Genomic DNA, 13,271 nt, shown 5'->3' with positions numbered 1-13,271 from the left:
TATGGAAGCAGAAGACTCAACTGTCTACATTAGTGAAGTTTTTCTTTTTTTCTTTTACTGTCTCTCTCTGCTTTATATATTCCTAACATGCACTAGATTTTTTTTCAAAACGTGCTCAATAATTGGTGTTACTGGTTTTCTCTGCTGCAGGATGTACTGTAAGAATGTACATTTTAGAGAGAAAAAGGAAATCAATTGCTTTCTATCAGGCTGTACAGAGTTTTCAGATGTATTCTACCTTACATCCTATTCAATACCCACAGAAAACAAAAAAAAAGTGGATGCAAAATCAGTGGAAATAATGTTACTAACTGCAATACAACATATTACATATATTATGTTCCTATAACATGTATATTGAGTTTTGATAGGTAAGTCCTCAGCTCCTCTTTCTTCTAGAAGCCCAGCATGGTGGCAAATTCCTGCAGGTGGTTTTGCCACTGTTGCAGTAGGGTTCAAAGGAACTCAAAACAGCACATGCCCCACACAGTGTAATGACAACTTGAAATAAAAACCACAAAGATGCAAAATGTTGGTCCTTGAATTTCCAAAATGTGTCAATTGACGAGGTCATGCATCAAGTCAGGTGGAGGTGCAGAAAATTCAACCTGCTGTATTGGTACTTTGGATAGTGCTTGAAAAGTGACAGAAAATCAGTAATTTATTACCTGTGTTTGAAATTTCAACTTCTAAAAGTGACAAGTTTCCAGGTTTTGTGACACTTGACTGATAAACACTGTCTCATTTCTCCATTCTAGGGCATCAGGTTAGCTCTGACTCACAAGAAAAAATCTTCCTATTAAGTAATGAACATCATGACCTACAACTCTCAGCCCCTATTAGTCACAAGGAAGATGACTTCTTAAGAGCTATATTATTTATTTCAGCAACCCCCATAGAATAGACAGGACAGTGGGGTCTGCATGTAAATAGACCTGAGCTGATTGCTTTTCGGTCTGTAGCTAATTAGGAAATTTGGGAACCTCTGATACTAATCCATTTAACTTCAAGAGAAAATCATTGCAAGAGAAAACATTAGAGTAATGAAATCCCCTTTGCATGCAGCTCTGCTTGCTGATGGGTATGGGCAGCAGAACAGTCAGACCTGCGCTGCTGCTCTCCCTCTGCCTCGCACAGACGAACACACAGAACCGCAGATGGAAACTTCCCCGTTTCAGAAGCAAGTGCCTCAATCGTCTGGCCGGCAGGTGGAACCCTCCTACTTCTTTTTCTCTTCGAGAGTCCCTCGAAACAGAGAGAAAGCCGCCCCTGCCTTTTAGCCGGCTCGGCTTTGCCGGTGGGGCAGCCCTGCTCGCTCCCCTCATCTCTGATGCCACTGCCACTGTCCCCAGGAGGTGCACAGGACCTTTCCAAAACAGGGGAGATAAAGCCCTTCCCTGGGGGCTGTATTTCATTGTCTGCCCACAAATGCAACTCTGAAATACTATGAAAATAGAACATGCCATTAAGCTTTTCTGACAAATGTGTGTTAGCTTTCCCCCCTAAAGGGGTTTACAAGAAATCTGGAGAGGTACTTTTTACAGGGAAAGGTGGATTGGCTTTAAAGTGGGTAGGTTTAAATTAGCTCTAAGGAAGAGATTCAAAGAGTTCAAGACAATGTCCTGGCGTGACTTTATGATGCTTGTATGCCCATCCAGCTGTTTAGCCAAGAAATGAGTTTTGCACCTTAAAGACTGGTTCTTTAGCTTTTAAAGCCTGAGCACTCAATGCCTTTCACATAGAGATTCTTATTCTTATTCACACAGAGCTTTAAACAACTGCTTTAGCAATATAGTTTCTTTTTTATTGCTTTGTTTTCTCTTTTTCCATGTCCTACATAGGGATTTACTTACTTTTCTCTCTTCAAAAACATCACATTACCAGAATATTTATTCTGCTCATCACTAGAAAAATATTTGATCAGTTAATACAAAATAATAACCAGTTCTTTCCTTTGCTGATTTCACCTGTTAACAAATTGCTAGTTGATACTGCTGAGTTCTGTCTTTAATGAAAATGAATTATTTTTCATATTTTAATACATTTACAACAAATCAGTCCCACTTACCTATGGAGTCATTCTAACCATGTGTAAGCAGCAAGGCCTGGAGCAGTAGGCATGTGCAAAGAATGCTGCTGCTTCTTAGCAGCTGATCTATGTCCTCACATCCCCCCTCTCCCCTCCGCCCAGCTGCGTGCTTTACCAGCCTTTTCTTTCTAAGTGATATTGCATTGCAAATGCATCCACATCCTCTTTGCTTTTAGCACTGCTGGTCCAGAGATTTTTTCCTTCCCATTTCATAGATGTGTATTATTTTATCTCCAGATGGATTAGCTTCATGTTTCCAAGTTCAGCATCACTCACTCCTCAAAAATACTTGCAGTGACTCCCCAGTCTCCTTTGTGTGAAGCTCTATGTCTCCTAAGGGTTTCACTGTTTAACGCTCTTACTCCTCTTTTTATGTTTCAATTTTTTCTCTGAGACAGTTCTCTTATTCCCTGGCCTGCCTCAAAAGAATACATAATGCAAAGAATGAGAGACATAAGTTTTAAGTTCTTTTGGAACTTTTTGCTTCATTATTCACTGCTCTTCATGAGCTAACAGTTTATTCTCAGATAGTAAAAGAGATAATGTCTCCACAACTACATTGAACACACATCATATGCTTTACATAGTCCTATATTAAAATTCTCATTTTCTCCTTAAATGATTAGTTCACTATATTTTTTCTTTTACTTTGTTGCTGCAAATTACTTCATGTTTTATTGCAGTAGGCTACTGTTTATAACTTGCTATAAGGTATTTATATACATTTATATTTTCTCCTAAAATAAACAGGATAGGCAGCAACTTCATACTGCTCTGAAAATCTTCCCTTTTTTACTTCCCAATTTTTTTGTTTACTTTGAAATCTGAAAGAATTTCATTCATCATTTGGTGACAAAGGGGTTGCAGCTAAGATTTTTTTCTTCCAATATTTAACGTCTTCTGAATGACCAATGTCTCCACTTAAATTCCCACTGTTTTTTTTTTTCTTTTGGCACTCTGTGAGTTTTCAACTTTTACAATGTCTCTATCTGGCAGCATCAGGAACTTGTTCACTTAACAAGCCTTGCACAAGTGGCAGCATCAGTGCTGCTCTGATGCTGGCTCTGCCATAGAAAGAACAGATCCAGACTCCCCTTTTTATGCACTGTATAAATCATTTCAACTCCAGGGGCAGATGCACCATGTAAACACACACACACAAAAAAGCTTATTATTACAAAAGAAACTATATATTCTTAGAATATGTCATTAAATAATTGTGCCTTTGCTGAAGGTGTTCCTTGTCAGGGAAAGGGGAAGCCACACATGGCGCATGGCAGGAACAAAATTTTGGTTAAAAGCACAAGAATAAGATACTACTGCCTAAAGTAATACATTGATTTGTAACATGTCAGCTCTGTTGTGGTAGCTCTTTGTGTTTACCACACATAATAACAAGATAATTGAGAGGCAGCCTATCCCTAAGTGAAACTGAGATTAAGCTGTTGCTCATCTACAAATGAAGCAGCATATGTCAATGAGCAATAACAGTAGAATAGCTAATAGCAAATCCACTCCTCCTGAGTCTGGTGTCCATGCCTGTAGAGATCTCCTGAGGTATATACAAAGTCCTTGGTGATTAGAATGGATGAATGTCTAACCTGAACTGGAAGCAAGTGCCCATCCTTAATAGCCAGGTCTGGATATAGCTTTGCTATGAGGTCAGTAAAGATTTAAACTAAGAGCCTCAGCTTACCCATAGCAGCCACACAATGCTTACAACATCTGTATTTTCTGCCTACATTAGGACAGAATTGTGAATTCAAAAAGAAACACCTTTTTCCATACTGTCTCTTGTTTTTTTTTGAAGCTTATTTTGCTGTAAATAGTTGCTTTCTCAGATAAGGTTTGGAGGTAGAGGACAAAATAAATAGTGTTGTTCTGTCCTTTTTCCTTTTCCACCTGTGAATATAGAATGTATTTGGTGACATCTAAAACCATTACTCATGGAGGCAGTGAAAAGCTAGGTTTGTAATGAGTATCTAGAGGCACTTGTGCACAACAACCAAGAGGTCTGGGCACCTTCACAACAAATGCAGTTGCTGTGAACTAACAGCGCTGATGGTTTCTGCTCAGAGCTGGGAAGAAGCTGATCAGCTCTCTGTGATGTGTTTGCACACATATTAATTACCAAATGAAGATTTTGCTTCATGCACTAGAGAAAAATATTCCAAAGAAAAAGACTTCATTCCTACTGTGGCCATTCCAGAGAACACCCATTCCCAGAAATGGACACCTGAGCAGGCCCAGATCTGCAGCAGCTCACAGGATTCTTAAGAATAGCTGGGCTGCAGCTCCATAAGATACCAGTGCTTTCAAGCTTGGAAACATGTTAATACAATGAGGACTATAGAAGGAAATTCAGGTCTGAGGGAGATGGTAACCTCTTCAGATTGTAAACTTTGAAGTATGGACAGTCTGGTTGTGCTTTTACTGGATCTTGCTGCCCTGACCCCTGCCCAGTGCCTAAAACTGAGTAAAAAAAATAATTGTGGTGATGATCTTGGGGCCTTGACCTGTTGAAGTCATCAGACTCACCAGATATTTCGGATATCTTCAGTGAAGATTAATAGAAGGGTAATTGTAATCTAGTGTAGATTAGCTTCCCTTCACTAACGTTCTAAGCTCTGTAACACTATACAAAAGAGGTGACCAAATTTTTGCACACTTTCTCTCTAAAAATGACCATAGTAAAAGTCCAACAAGAGTTTCCCATGAGAAAAACCCTACAGTCTTTATATGTGGCAATCTTGATCTTTCCAAGAGTTTTCTCTGGTTTTCCCTGAAGAAAGATACCATACAGCATGTCTGTATAATCTTGTTATCCCAAGACCAGATGGGCTAAAGACCTTAAAAACATGGTTCTATTTTTCATTTCTACTTCTAAATAACAGGCATGAGGAAGAAGTGGAAATAATATTTCTCTTTTCTTTGCTCTTCTTGAGTGATTCAAGGGATAGAAGCCATGTCAATGTATCTCTGATGTCTGGTAAGAAAATCAAGGAGTGAACTTCCCATCCTTGCCCATTTCACCCACCTGGGGAAAGGAAGCCTTGTATTCCACCAGATGTGGAGGAGAGCAGGCAAAAGTTATGTTCCCCCACTGGCTCTGCTGGGGGTCATCACTGCATGGCACTGCAGGAACCCTCCCTTAGCTGTGGGTGCTGCTTGCAGAGTAATTATCTTCTCCAATTCTGGGCTGTTCACACTCCAGCAGATATCACACTCTTGGATATAATCTTTACCACTCTCAAGTGGCTCTTCTCACATGAAAGCTCTGGAATCACAGTACCTTTAAAGTGCTTCTTTTTCTACTCCTAGAGGAGTTTGAGATGTTGGTGGATTCAACTTTGCTTTGTGTTCCTCAGCGAGGAATCCACCTAGACCCCAGGCTCAACACTGTTGATGCACTGCTGATCTCGGCAGACATCATCCTGCAATGCCACTTCCAAACAATAGAGCATACAAAACCCCCTGCAACTGATCAGACTCACACAAATCTTCTTTGGGTCCAGAATGCAAGGAAGAAGCAGGATGAAAGGATCCGTGATACCATATCTTCTTGCACTTACATACTTACAGTGTCTCTAGTTCCTCATTGCTGCACCATGCAGGGCCTTACCTGCAAGTGTTTGTGGCAAATCCAAAGGAATAATCTCAGAGACTGCATGGAAATACAGTATTTCTCAACCACAGTGTAACTTCCCAAAAGCATGCCTGAAACACAAAAATATTCATAAATAAAATTGACAGAAATAAAAGTAACTATGACAGTACAATCCTTTCACCCTTTCTCTGTTTTAATTAAATTTCAGTACCTCAAAGCACATATCAAATGTATCTTAGTACTGTTACTGCAGGAGACTGGTACTTTTAGAACACCAAACCTCAATGCTCTAGCTTAAAAACACTACAACATCAGGATTCTTAGGCCAAAATTTGGCTCTTTATCATGGATAGAATGCCAGACAGACTGGACATCAGAGAATTATTTTCAGAAACAAACTGTTCTAAGAAACTAGCAAATGAAACATTCTGCAAGGAGGCAAAATGCCATTGAACTGATTGATAAACAAGGTCAGGCTGGATGGGGCTTAAAGCAATCTCTTTTAGTGAAAGGTATCACTGCCCATGGCAGAGGGGTTGGAACTAGATAATCTCTACAGTCCCTTCCAACACAAGTAATTCTAAGCTTCTACCTGGAGGAAAAAAAATATTTAAAAAAATCTTTGCCTTTTATGCCAAATAAAAGCTGAAGAAATCACCAGATATCTACAAGAAAACTTAATTTTCCAGTAATTTTGGAAATTGTCAAAGTAGCTGAATTATCCCAGTGGAGTTTGGAAGGTACCTACATTGGCTGAGCTGGGAAATAATCACAAGTCTCCTAGCAGCTTCCCACCTCCATTAATATAAAACAGATATACAATCAGATCCAGTGTCACACACTATCCACTTGTGCTTCTCACAATCCCCAAGGTCTGAACCTTCATTAGGGATTAATTTTACAACACTGAGACATTAATTCTCACCCATGATGAGCACTGCATGTCCCTGACAGAAAAGCAGCAAGGATTTTTGGGGATATGAGATCACACCTATTAATAGAGGGGCAGCCCTCAAATGGGGTGCCAGTAAATAAAGCATCTCAGCAGCCTGCTTAGGGAAATGGCTGTAGGAAAGAGATGGGGACCTCTTTTGTTTGAGGCAAAGGTGGGTTAAATGGGGCAAAGGCATTTAAGGCAGATTAAATGAAGACAGAGGGAAGTTGTCCTGCCTGGGACAGGAAATTAAAATTGGGAGCATATGGCTATGGGGACACAGGGAAGGAGTGACAGGTGGGCAGGGAAGATTCCCTCCCACCAAGCTCTCCTCTGTGCCTTCATTCCTGTGCTGCTGAGCAGAGCTTTTCCTGACAATTCCTATTACCACCTGGTGATTTATAGGCATCTCTCTCTCAGATGAACCAAAACACATCTCTTCTGATGGACTGTGCTCTGCAAAGCATGAGGTTTTACAATACAGCTGCTATGTGTTATCCCACACAGCAAATGTGGGAATATTTATGTAGGTTTTTTAATACAACAAATATATTTCCCTAGATGCTCTTGACTGAGCATATTGCTAATGGGAGTGTGTTCAGCTTTTCAGAATAAAATGCCTTTAGAAAGGAGAAGATGCTAAAATGCTCAAGAGTGCAACGTGGTTTTTTAAATGCAAAACAAGCTTTCAGTTCCACTTGCTATCCTTTCTTGTCAAAACTGCTCTAAAATCTACACGACAATATTTCTCATTAGCTCCTTCTTCTTAAACATGTCATTACCCAGAGGAGATGGATCATAGTAGAAGAAAGGTGTATATTAGATGTTAGGAGGAAGTTCTTTACTCGGAGGGTGGTGAGGCACTGGAACACATTGCCCAGAGAAGCTGTGGATGCCCCATCCCTGGAAATGTTCAAAGAGAAGTTGGATGGGGCACTGAGCAACCTGGTCTAGTGGAAGGTGTCCCTGCCCAGGGCAGGAGTGTTGGAACTGGAGGATCTATCTGGTCCCCTCCAACCTAAACCATTCTATGATTTCATGAATTTTTAAACCTATGGATGCCAGAAACTCAACCTCAAAAGGCACTTTTGAAGATTTCTTATTCAGTACAATTTCCAGATTATACTCAAGGAATTAGGTGATCAGCTGATTTTCATTTCACCAGATCTATGTATTAAATATCCACTGAAGAAACAAAATCCAAGAGGTACATGTTGCTGTTTTTATTGTTGTTAAGAGAAATTCTTTCCAATTCAGAAGCTAAAGGCTAAACCAGAATGGAGTACTGTCTAAATGGCATTTTGGAGTGTCTTCTTGTAAATACCCCTTTACAAATAAGAATACATTATAATTTTTGTATGTTTTCTTATGTACTGCATACTTGCTCCTGATATTTTCACATGCTGCAGGAAAGTTTGCATTTCCCAGGCTGTGTTCATAGCTTCAACAGAAATAGATTTTCAGCTCCATACTTTATTTTCACATCTTCACCATGACTACAAAGAACCCAAACATCAGGTAATACACATCAACAAATTACCACGAATGTCTTGGAAGCATGGCAATTTAGAGCAGTGGGAGATCTAGTCTTAAATTGTAATTGAATGAGAAAAAAGGGGTCTGATCAAGTTTACAAATCTGACACAGAGTAAAATGACTATTAACTTTGTTTAGTATTTTAGTATTTTAAAGGCATGAATAAAAGTCCTTCTATAAGCAAACCTATTTGTTAAGAATTATGTCATGATTAATATCTCCCCTACAAATTTATTTGTGCCTCAGATTTTGAGAATGACAATCATTTGTGTTACTGCCACATCCTCTGTTTGCTCAATTGATTGCCTTGTTATTGTTTTTCTGTCTGCTCATCTATACAAGTGAAATGATCTTGTCCTTCCCCCTTTTCTGCCTTTCTCAGATCATTTAACGAGACACAGTTTCCATGTAGCCCTTTGTGATGAAAAAGGGGAAAAATTTTGGGGAGAGGGACAGAGAACTGAAATCAGTGTCTGATCCATACAAAGTAATTTACTTGCTGACAGTCATTTTTTGCTTTCCAAAAGTCTTTTTCTTTTCCAAAAAATTGTTGTGTTCATGGTTAGATCCATTTCTTTTCTTTTCCCAAGGGGTCATACTTCAGTGGTTCAGTACCACAGTCTAGCTTTATTTGAATCTGAAAATGCTAAGATTGTGTTTGTGTTTGGTATAAAAATAAATAAAAATTACATAAAGATAAAGCAAAACTTTATTGTAGTTGCCATTAAACACACAGAAAGGAACAAAAAGTATAAAAAAATCATTCAACTCCCACTTCTTTGACCCTTTAAAAATATTATTTACAATTTTATTGCCACTTTATTCCTGAAAACCCAAATTTGTTGCAATAGACTTTACTGAGCATTGTCTTGAGCTGCGAGGGTATGTGCTGGACTGCAGCACGTGCCTGCTAGGTAGCACTCATGGTTTGGTGTCACCTCCATCCACCACAGGCTGGGATGCTGGGGGCAGAGGCTGCTGCTCACAACTGACTGAGAAAATGGGTAAGGGATTGGCACATATCTGACACTAATGATCCAGGCATGTTATGTCTGCTTTTTCTCTAGCCTAACAGCACTTGGGAGCAAAGCCAGAACCAAAGTGGAAGCATGCCTGTGTGAGGAGGGATTCCTTCCCTTCTCTGTGCCCACCACGACAATGTGCATCTGCCTTGACACAAGGGAACTGGCAGGCTCACGATGTGTGAGTCCCACAGGCTTAAGCAAATATAAATATCCAGTTCCCTGAGAGGTAATAGGTTAGTCTGCAAATTATCTCTGGCACTAAATTGTAAAGGATAACTGAACAGTACCGTGTGCTGTGGGTAGTAGTTAGGAAAATCATAAGCAGTTTAATTTTATTTTTCTTAATATATCTGTCACTGATCTAGCACACTGGTATAGGACAGTACAACACCACTTTACTTCATCTAATCAGCTTCTAGTGGTACAAGCCATGACACATAAAATAATATTTCTGTAATTTTTGACTCTTCCCCTGTGCAAGTGAACTAGCAATAAACAGAGTGAGGAACAAGGCAGAAGGGGGAATGGCCCCTCAGCATGGGCAGGCTATTGAAGAGTGCAATGCAGTCTAGACACAAAATGAGATTGTCACAAACTATTTCCCCTGAAGAAGTATAGAAACAGAACCAAAATATGTCCATTGTTTTTTCTTATTTGCTATTATTATAGCTATGCCATACTCTGAAATGAGAGGAAAGGGAGGGGAGAGGAGAGGAGAGGAGAGGAGAGGAGGACCTGATCCATTATGCCCACAGGTGGGTCTAAATTCTCTTGCAAGGATTGTGGAGGTGCTCTGGGAAGAATGGGAATGCCACAACAACCTCCTTATGATGAAAAAGTAATACTTTTTTTTTTTTTCATTTGATTTTCATTGGACTGATAGGAGGAAGAGGTTTCACTCAAAGCAGACCCCAAGTACAAAAGAAGGATTTTTATATACTTTTGTATACTTTTGTTTTAATCACCTGATCCTGTAATGTAAACTTTATCTCCCCATTTCACTCTATTTCAGTATTATATTCACTGTATCAATATTACATACCTAAAAAGAAAGAAAAAAAGGCATTTGAATTTAAACATATTTTCAGCTTTCAGCATCTCTTTGAGTAATTTTACTTTTTTTTGTTGAAATCTTTAATAGAAGGGATGTTGAAAGGTGGAATAAACTAAAGACATATAACCAGCATCCAAGACAGTGAGGAGAAAGCAGAGCTAAATCAGTTGTGGTCTCATTTGTAATACTCTTGGCAGAGGCTTACATTTGAGATATAAAATGCATGCAGAGGAAGTTTAATCTGCAGACTTCTGTCATTTGGTTGTATTTCAGTAAGACTGGAAGTATTTTAACAAGTCAGGTACTATCTATCATCTGATGCCATATCCTCCAGGCTAATGACGAGTTGTGTGGAGCTTCCCAGCAGCCTCCCCACCCCTCGATATTTAATCCTCCAAAAGACATTCTTGATGCTTGCCCCGTTGCTTGCACACTGCTTAATGTCAGCTTTTGAGGGTTTTGTCTGGATTAAAACAGGCACCTCCAGTGGGTAAGTCTATTTCTGAGGCAGTTCCCCCAGTGACCCCCTTCAGCCACTAGAAAAACATAAGACCACACTTTGCCTTGTCCTTAGAAAATGTCAAATGTTCAAAGAGTCAGGTGACCTGCATCTTTCACTGCAAGTGAGCACACACTTCACTGACCATGAAGGGAGTCTGGAATGACTAAGTCACATGAAGATGTCTCTGAAGTTAGGTAAGAAGGTTTCATATTTTTTGTTAAGATTGGTACAGTTGAACCACAGACACAATCTACTGCCACCACAGCACCTGAGTTTGATACAGGCTTTCAACTCAATGGATAATTTAATTATTGTCTAAGTCGTTCTTGACTTAGATCAGAATAGAGAGAAATTAAAAATCTGTGACAGGATTTTGGTGGGTTTTGGGAGGCTTTTTAAATAAATGCAGTGTCATATACCCCATATGCATTCACACATCTGTTGTGTGGAAGTCCCACTGCCCAGTGAGACTGTCCACTGTCCATTTTCTCCAGTGGAAGGGAGGAGGAGAAGCAAATAGTCTGTATATTTCACTAGAACCTATTTAGTCCATAATAATTTAATGATTGCTACTTAACAAGTAGGAGCATCATAATTAATATAGCTTAGACCATTATTTTCAAAGATGGGTCCCTTATTCTGTTTTAAGAGTATCTGCAATATGCTTGACATTCTTAAAAACAAACAAAACCCACAAAACACTCAAAACAAACAAACAAACAAAAATAAAAATACAGTCCTTACATCAAAGAGTTAATAGTGTCAATGTAGTTTATTTATCTGGCAAGCATGATTTATTCCATTTTTCATTGCAGCGTTTTCTAAGGTCTTGGAACTTATGAGACCTTCACACAACATAATCTTTCCCTCCTTGCTCCCAACACACGGGTTATTTGGGTGATTGAAACTGATCTATGACACCACGGACAGGTTCTGCTGCAGGCTGAGCGGTGTTTCAGGCAATCAGACTCAGACCTTTGGGAGGCTTTAGACATTCCCATGGAAGGCGATCGGGCGCGGGCGGAGCGCCGCCCGGCACCGCGGCTGCTGTCCATGGTGCTGAAGCCCCCGGGAGCCTGCCTGGCTCCGGCTTCCCTGAAGTGCACGAGGGAGTGGTGCGGAAGAGCAAAACAAAAGTAAAAATAATAGCTTCACTGGAAAGCCAGTGAAATTTTGGTGTAAATTTAGTGAGAGAATTTTATTTTAAATTAATTTAATTGATCTATAATGACTCTTATACACATAAGAATTTAAAACAATTGACCATCTAGTAATTATTCTGCTATTATAAATACTAACAGAATCCTTTGTGTTAGTTTTATATTTCTTGGAATAAAAGCACAAAGCCAGTCTGTAAATGACAAAAAAATATGTTCCAAAAAAAAAAATTAAAATAAAATAAAAACGGAGAGGAGAGGAGAGGAGAGGAGAGGAAAAAATAATTCTAAAAGTGAAGTATGTGCCTTTGGCTTCTTTTTTTTTTTTTTTTTTCTCATGTGTTCCCATGTGTTGATAGTTTTTATTACCCTAAGAAGAGAGGGAGAGACCAGTTAAACCAGTACATAACCATAAATACTGGTTAAACCAGTACATAAACACAAACCACTCCACTGAAGCACTAAGTCAGAGTCAGGAGGCAAGCAGGAAGGGCTGCTGAGTTTCAGAAGAGCCTCTCATTCATTGATATAAGTTTCATCAGTTTTGTAGGTAAATCCCTTCCTTTTATATTGTTTGAAAGTTACTCCTGCTAAAGCCCACAAGGTGTTTTTCTTGTTCTCATTACTTTTAACAGCTGGATGGATAGCCTGTATAGCACAGAGTGTGTAATAAATAATTAATCACTTTGAAACATTGCTTTCATAAAAAACCACATACAAATATGATGTTTACTTGTAATTCATTTAAGTTATAAAAACACTAGCTGAAAGGGTGACTTCCCAATAAATCTGCTAAAGTACTGGGTAATGGAGCCTAGCTTCTTTCCTTTTCTTATTTTTTAATTTTTCACCTCAACTAATTTATGGGCTCTTTCCAAAATGGTACTCTAAGGCACATTTTTTAGCAAATTCCCCAAGTGAAATGCATCTATGGAATTATCACAAGTTCCTCCAATTTTTTATTACCGGTTTTCCCAGTTTCAATTCAATGAGCAACAAATAACAGAAAAATAAAAGATTTCATTATATTTACATTTGCTTCCCACATGTGTCAAAGCACTAATACCTTAAGGATCAGTTAGTGAGCTCAATAATTTATTTCTCTTTTTTTCTTCATAAATAAAACAACAGCAGTAATTATTCTTATTAAAAATGGAATTAATCAAAACTAGTAAAGAATGTTGTACTGAAAGTGTCAGTTTCAGCAGAGCTTTAGTAACATTCATTTGTTTTAAACCAGATACTTAGGCTTTTTACAGAGTCGCAGACTGGTTTAGCTATGCAAGCTTCCTCTTTTTTTTTTTTTTGTCCTGCTCTGACCCCAGGTCTGTAGGAAGCACAGATCTTTAAAGGTCACATTCTCCATT

Source organism: Pyrgilauda ruficollis, unplaced genomic scaffold (assembly GCF_017590135.1).
Source record: "Pyrgilauda ruficollis isolate IOZ18807 unplaced genomic scaffold, ASM1759013v1 scaffold22, whole genome shotgun sequence".
Classification (NCBI taxonomy): Eukaryota; Metazoa; Chordata; class Aves; order Passeriformes; family Passeridae; genus Pyrgilauda; species Pyrgilauda ruficollis.
Note: the sequence above shows the minus strand (reverse complement) of the source record.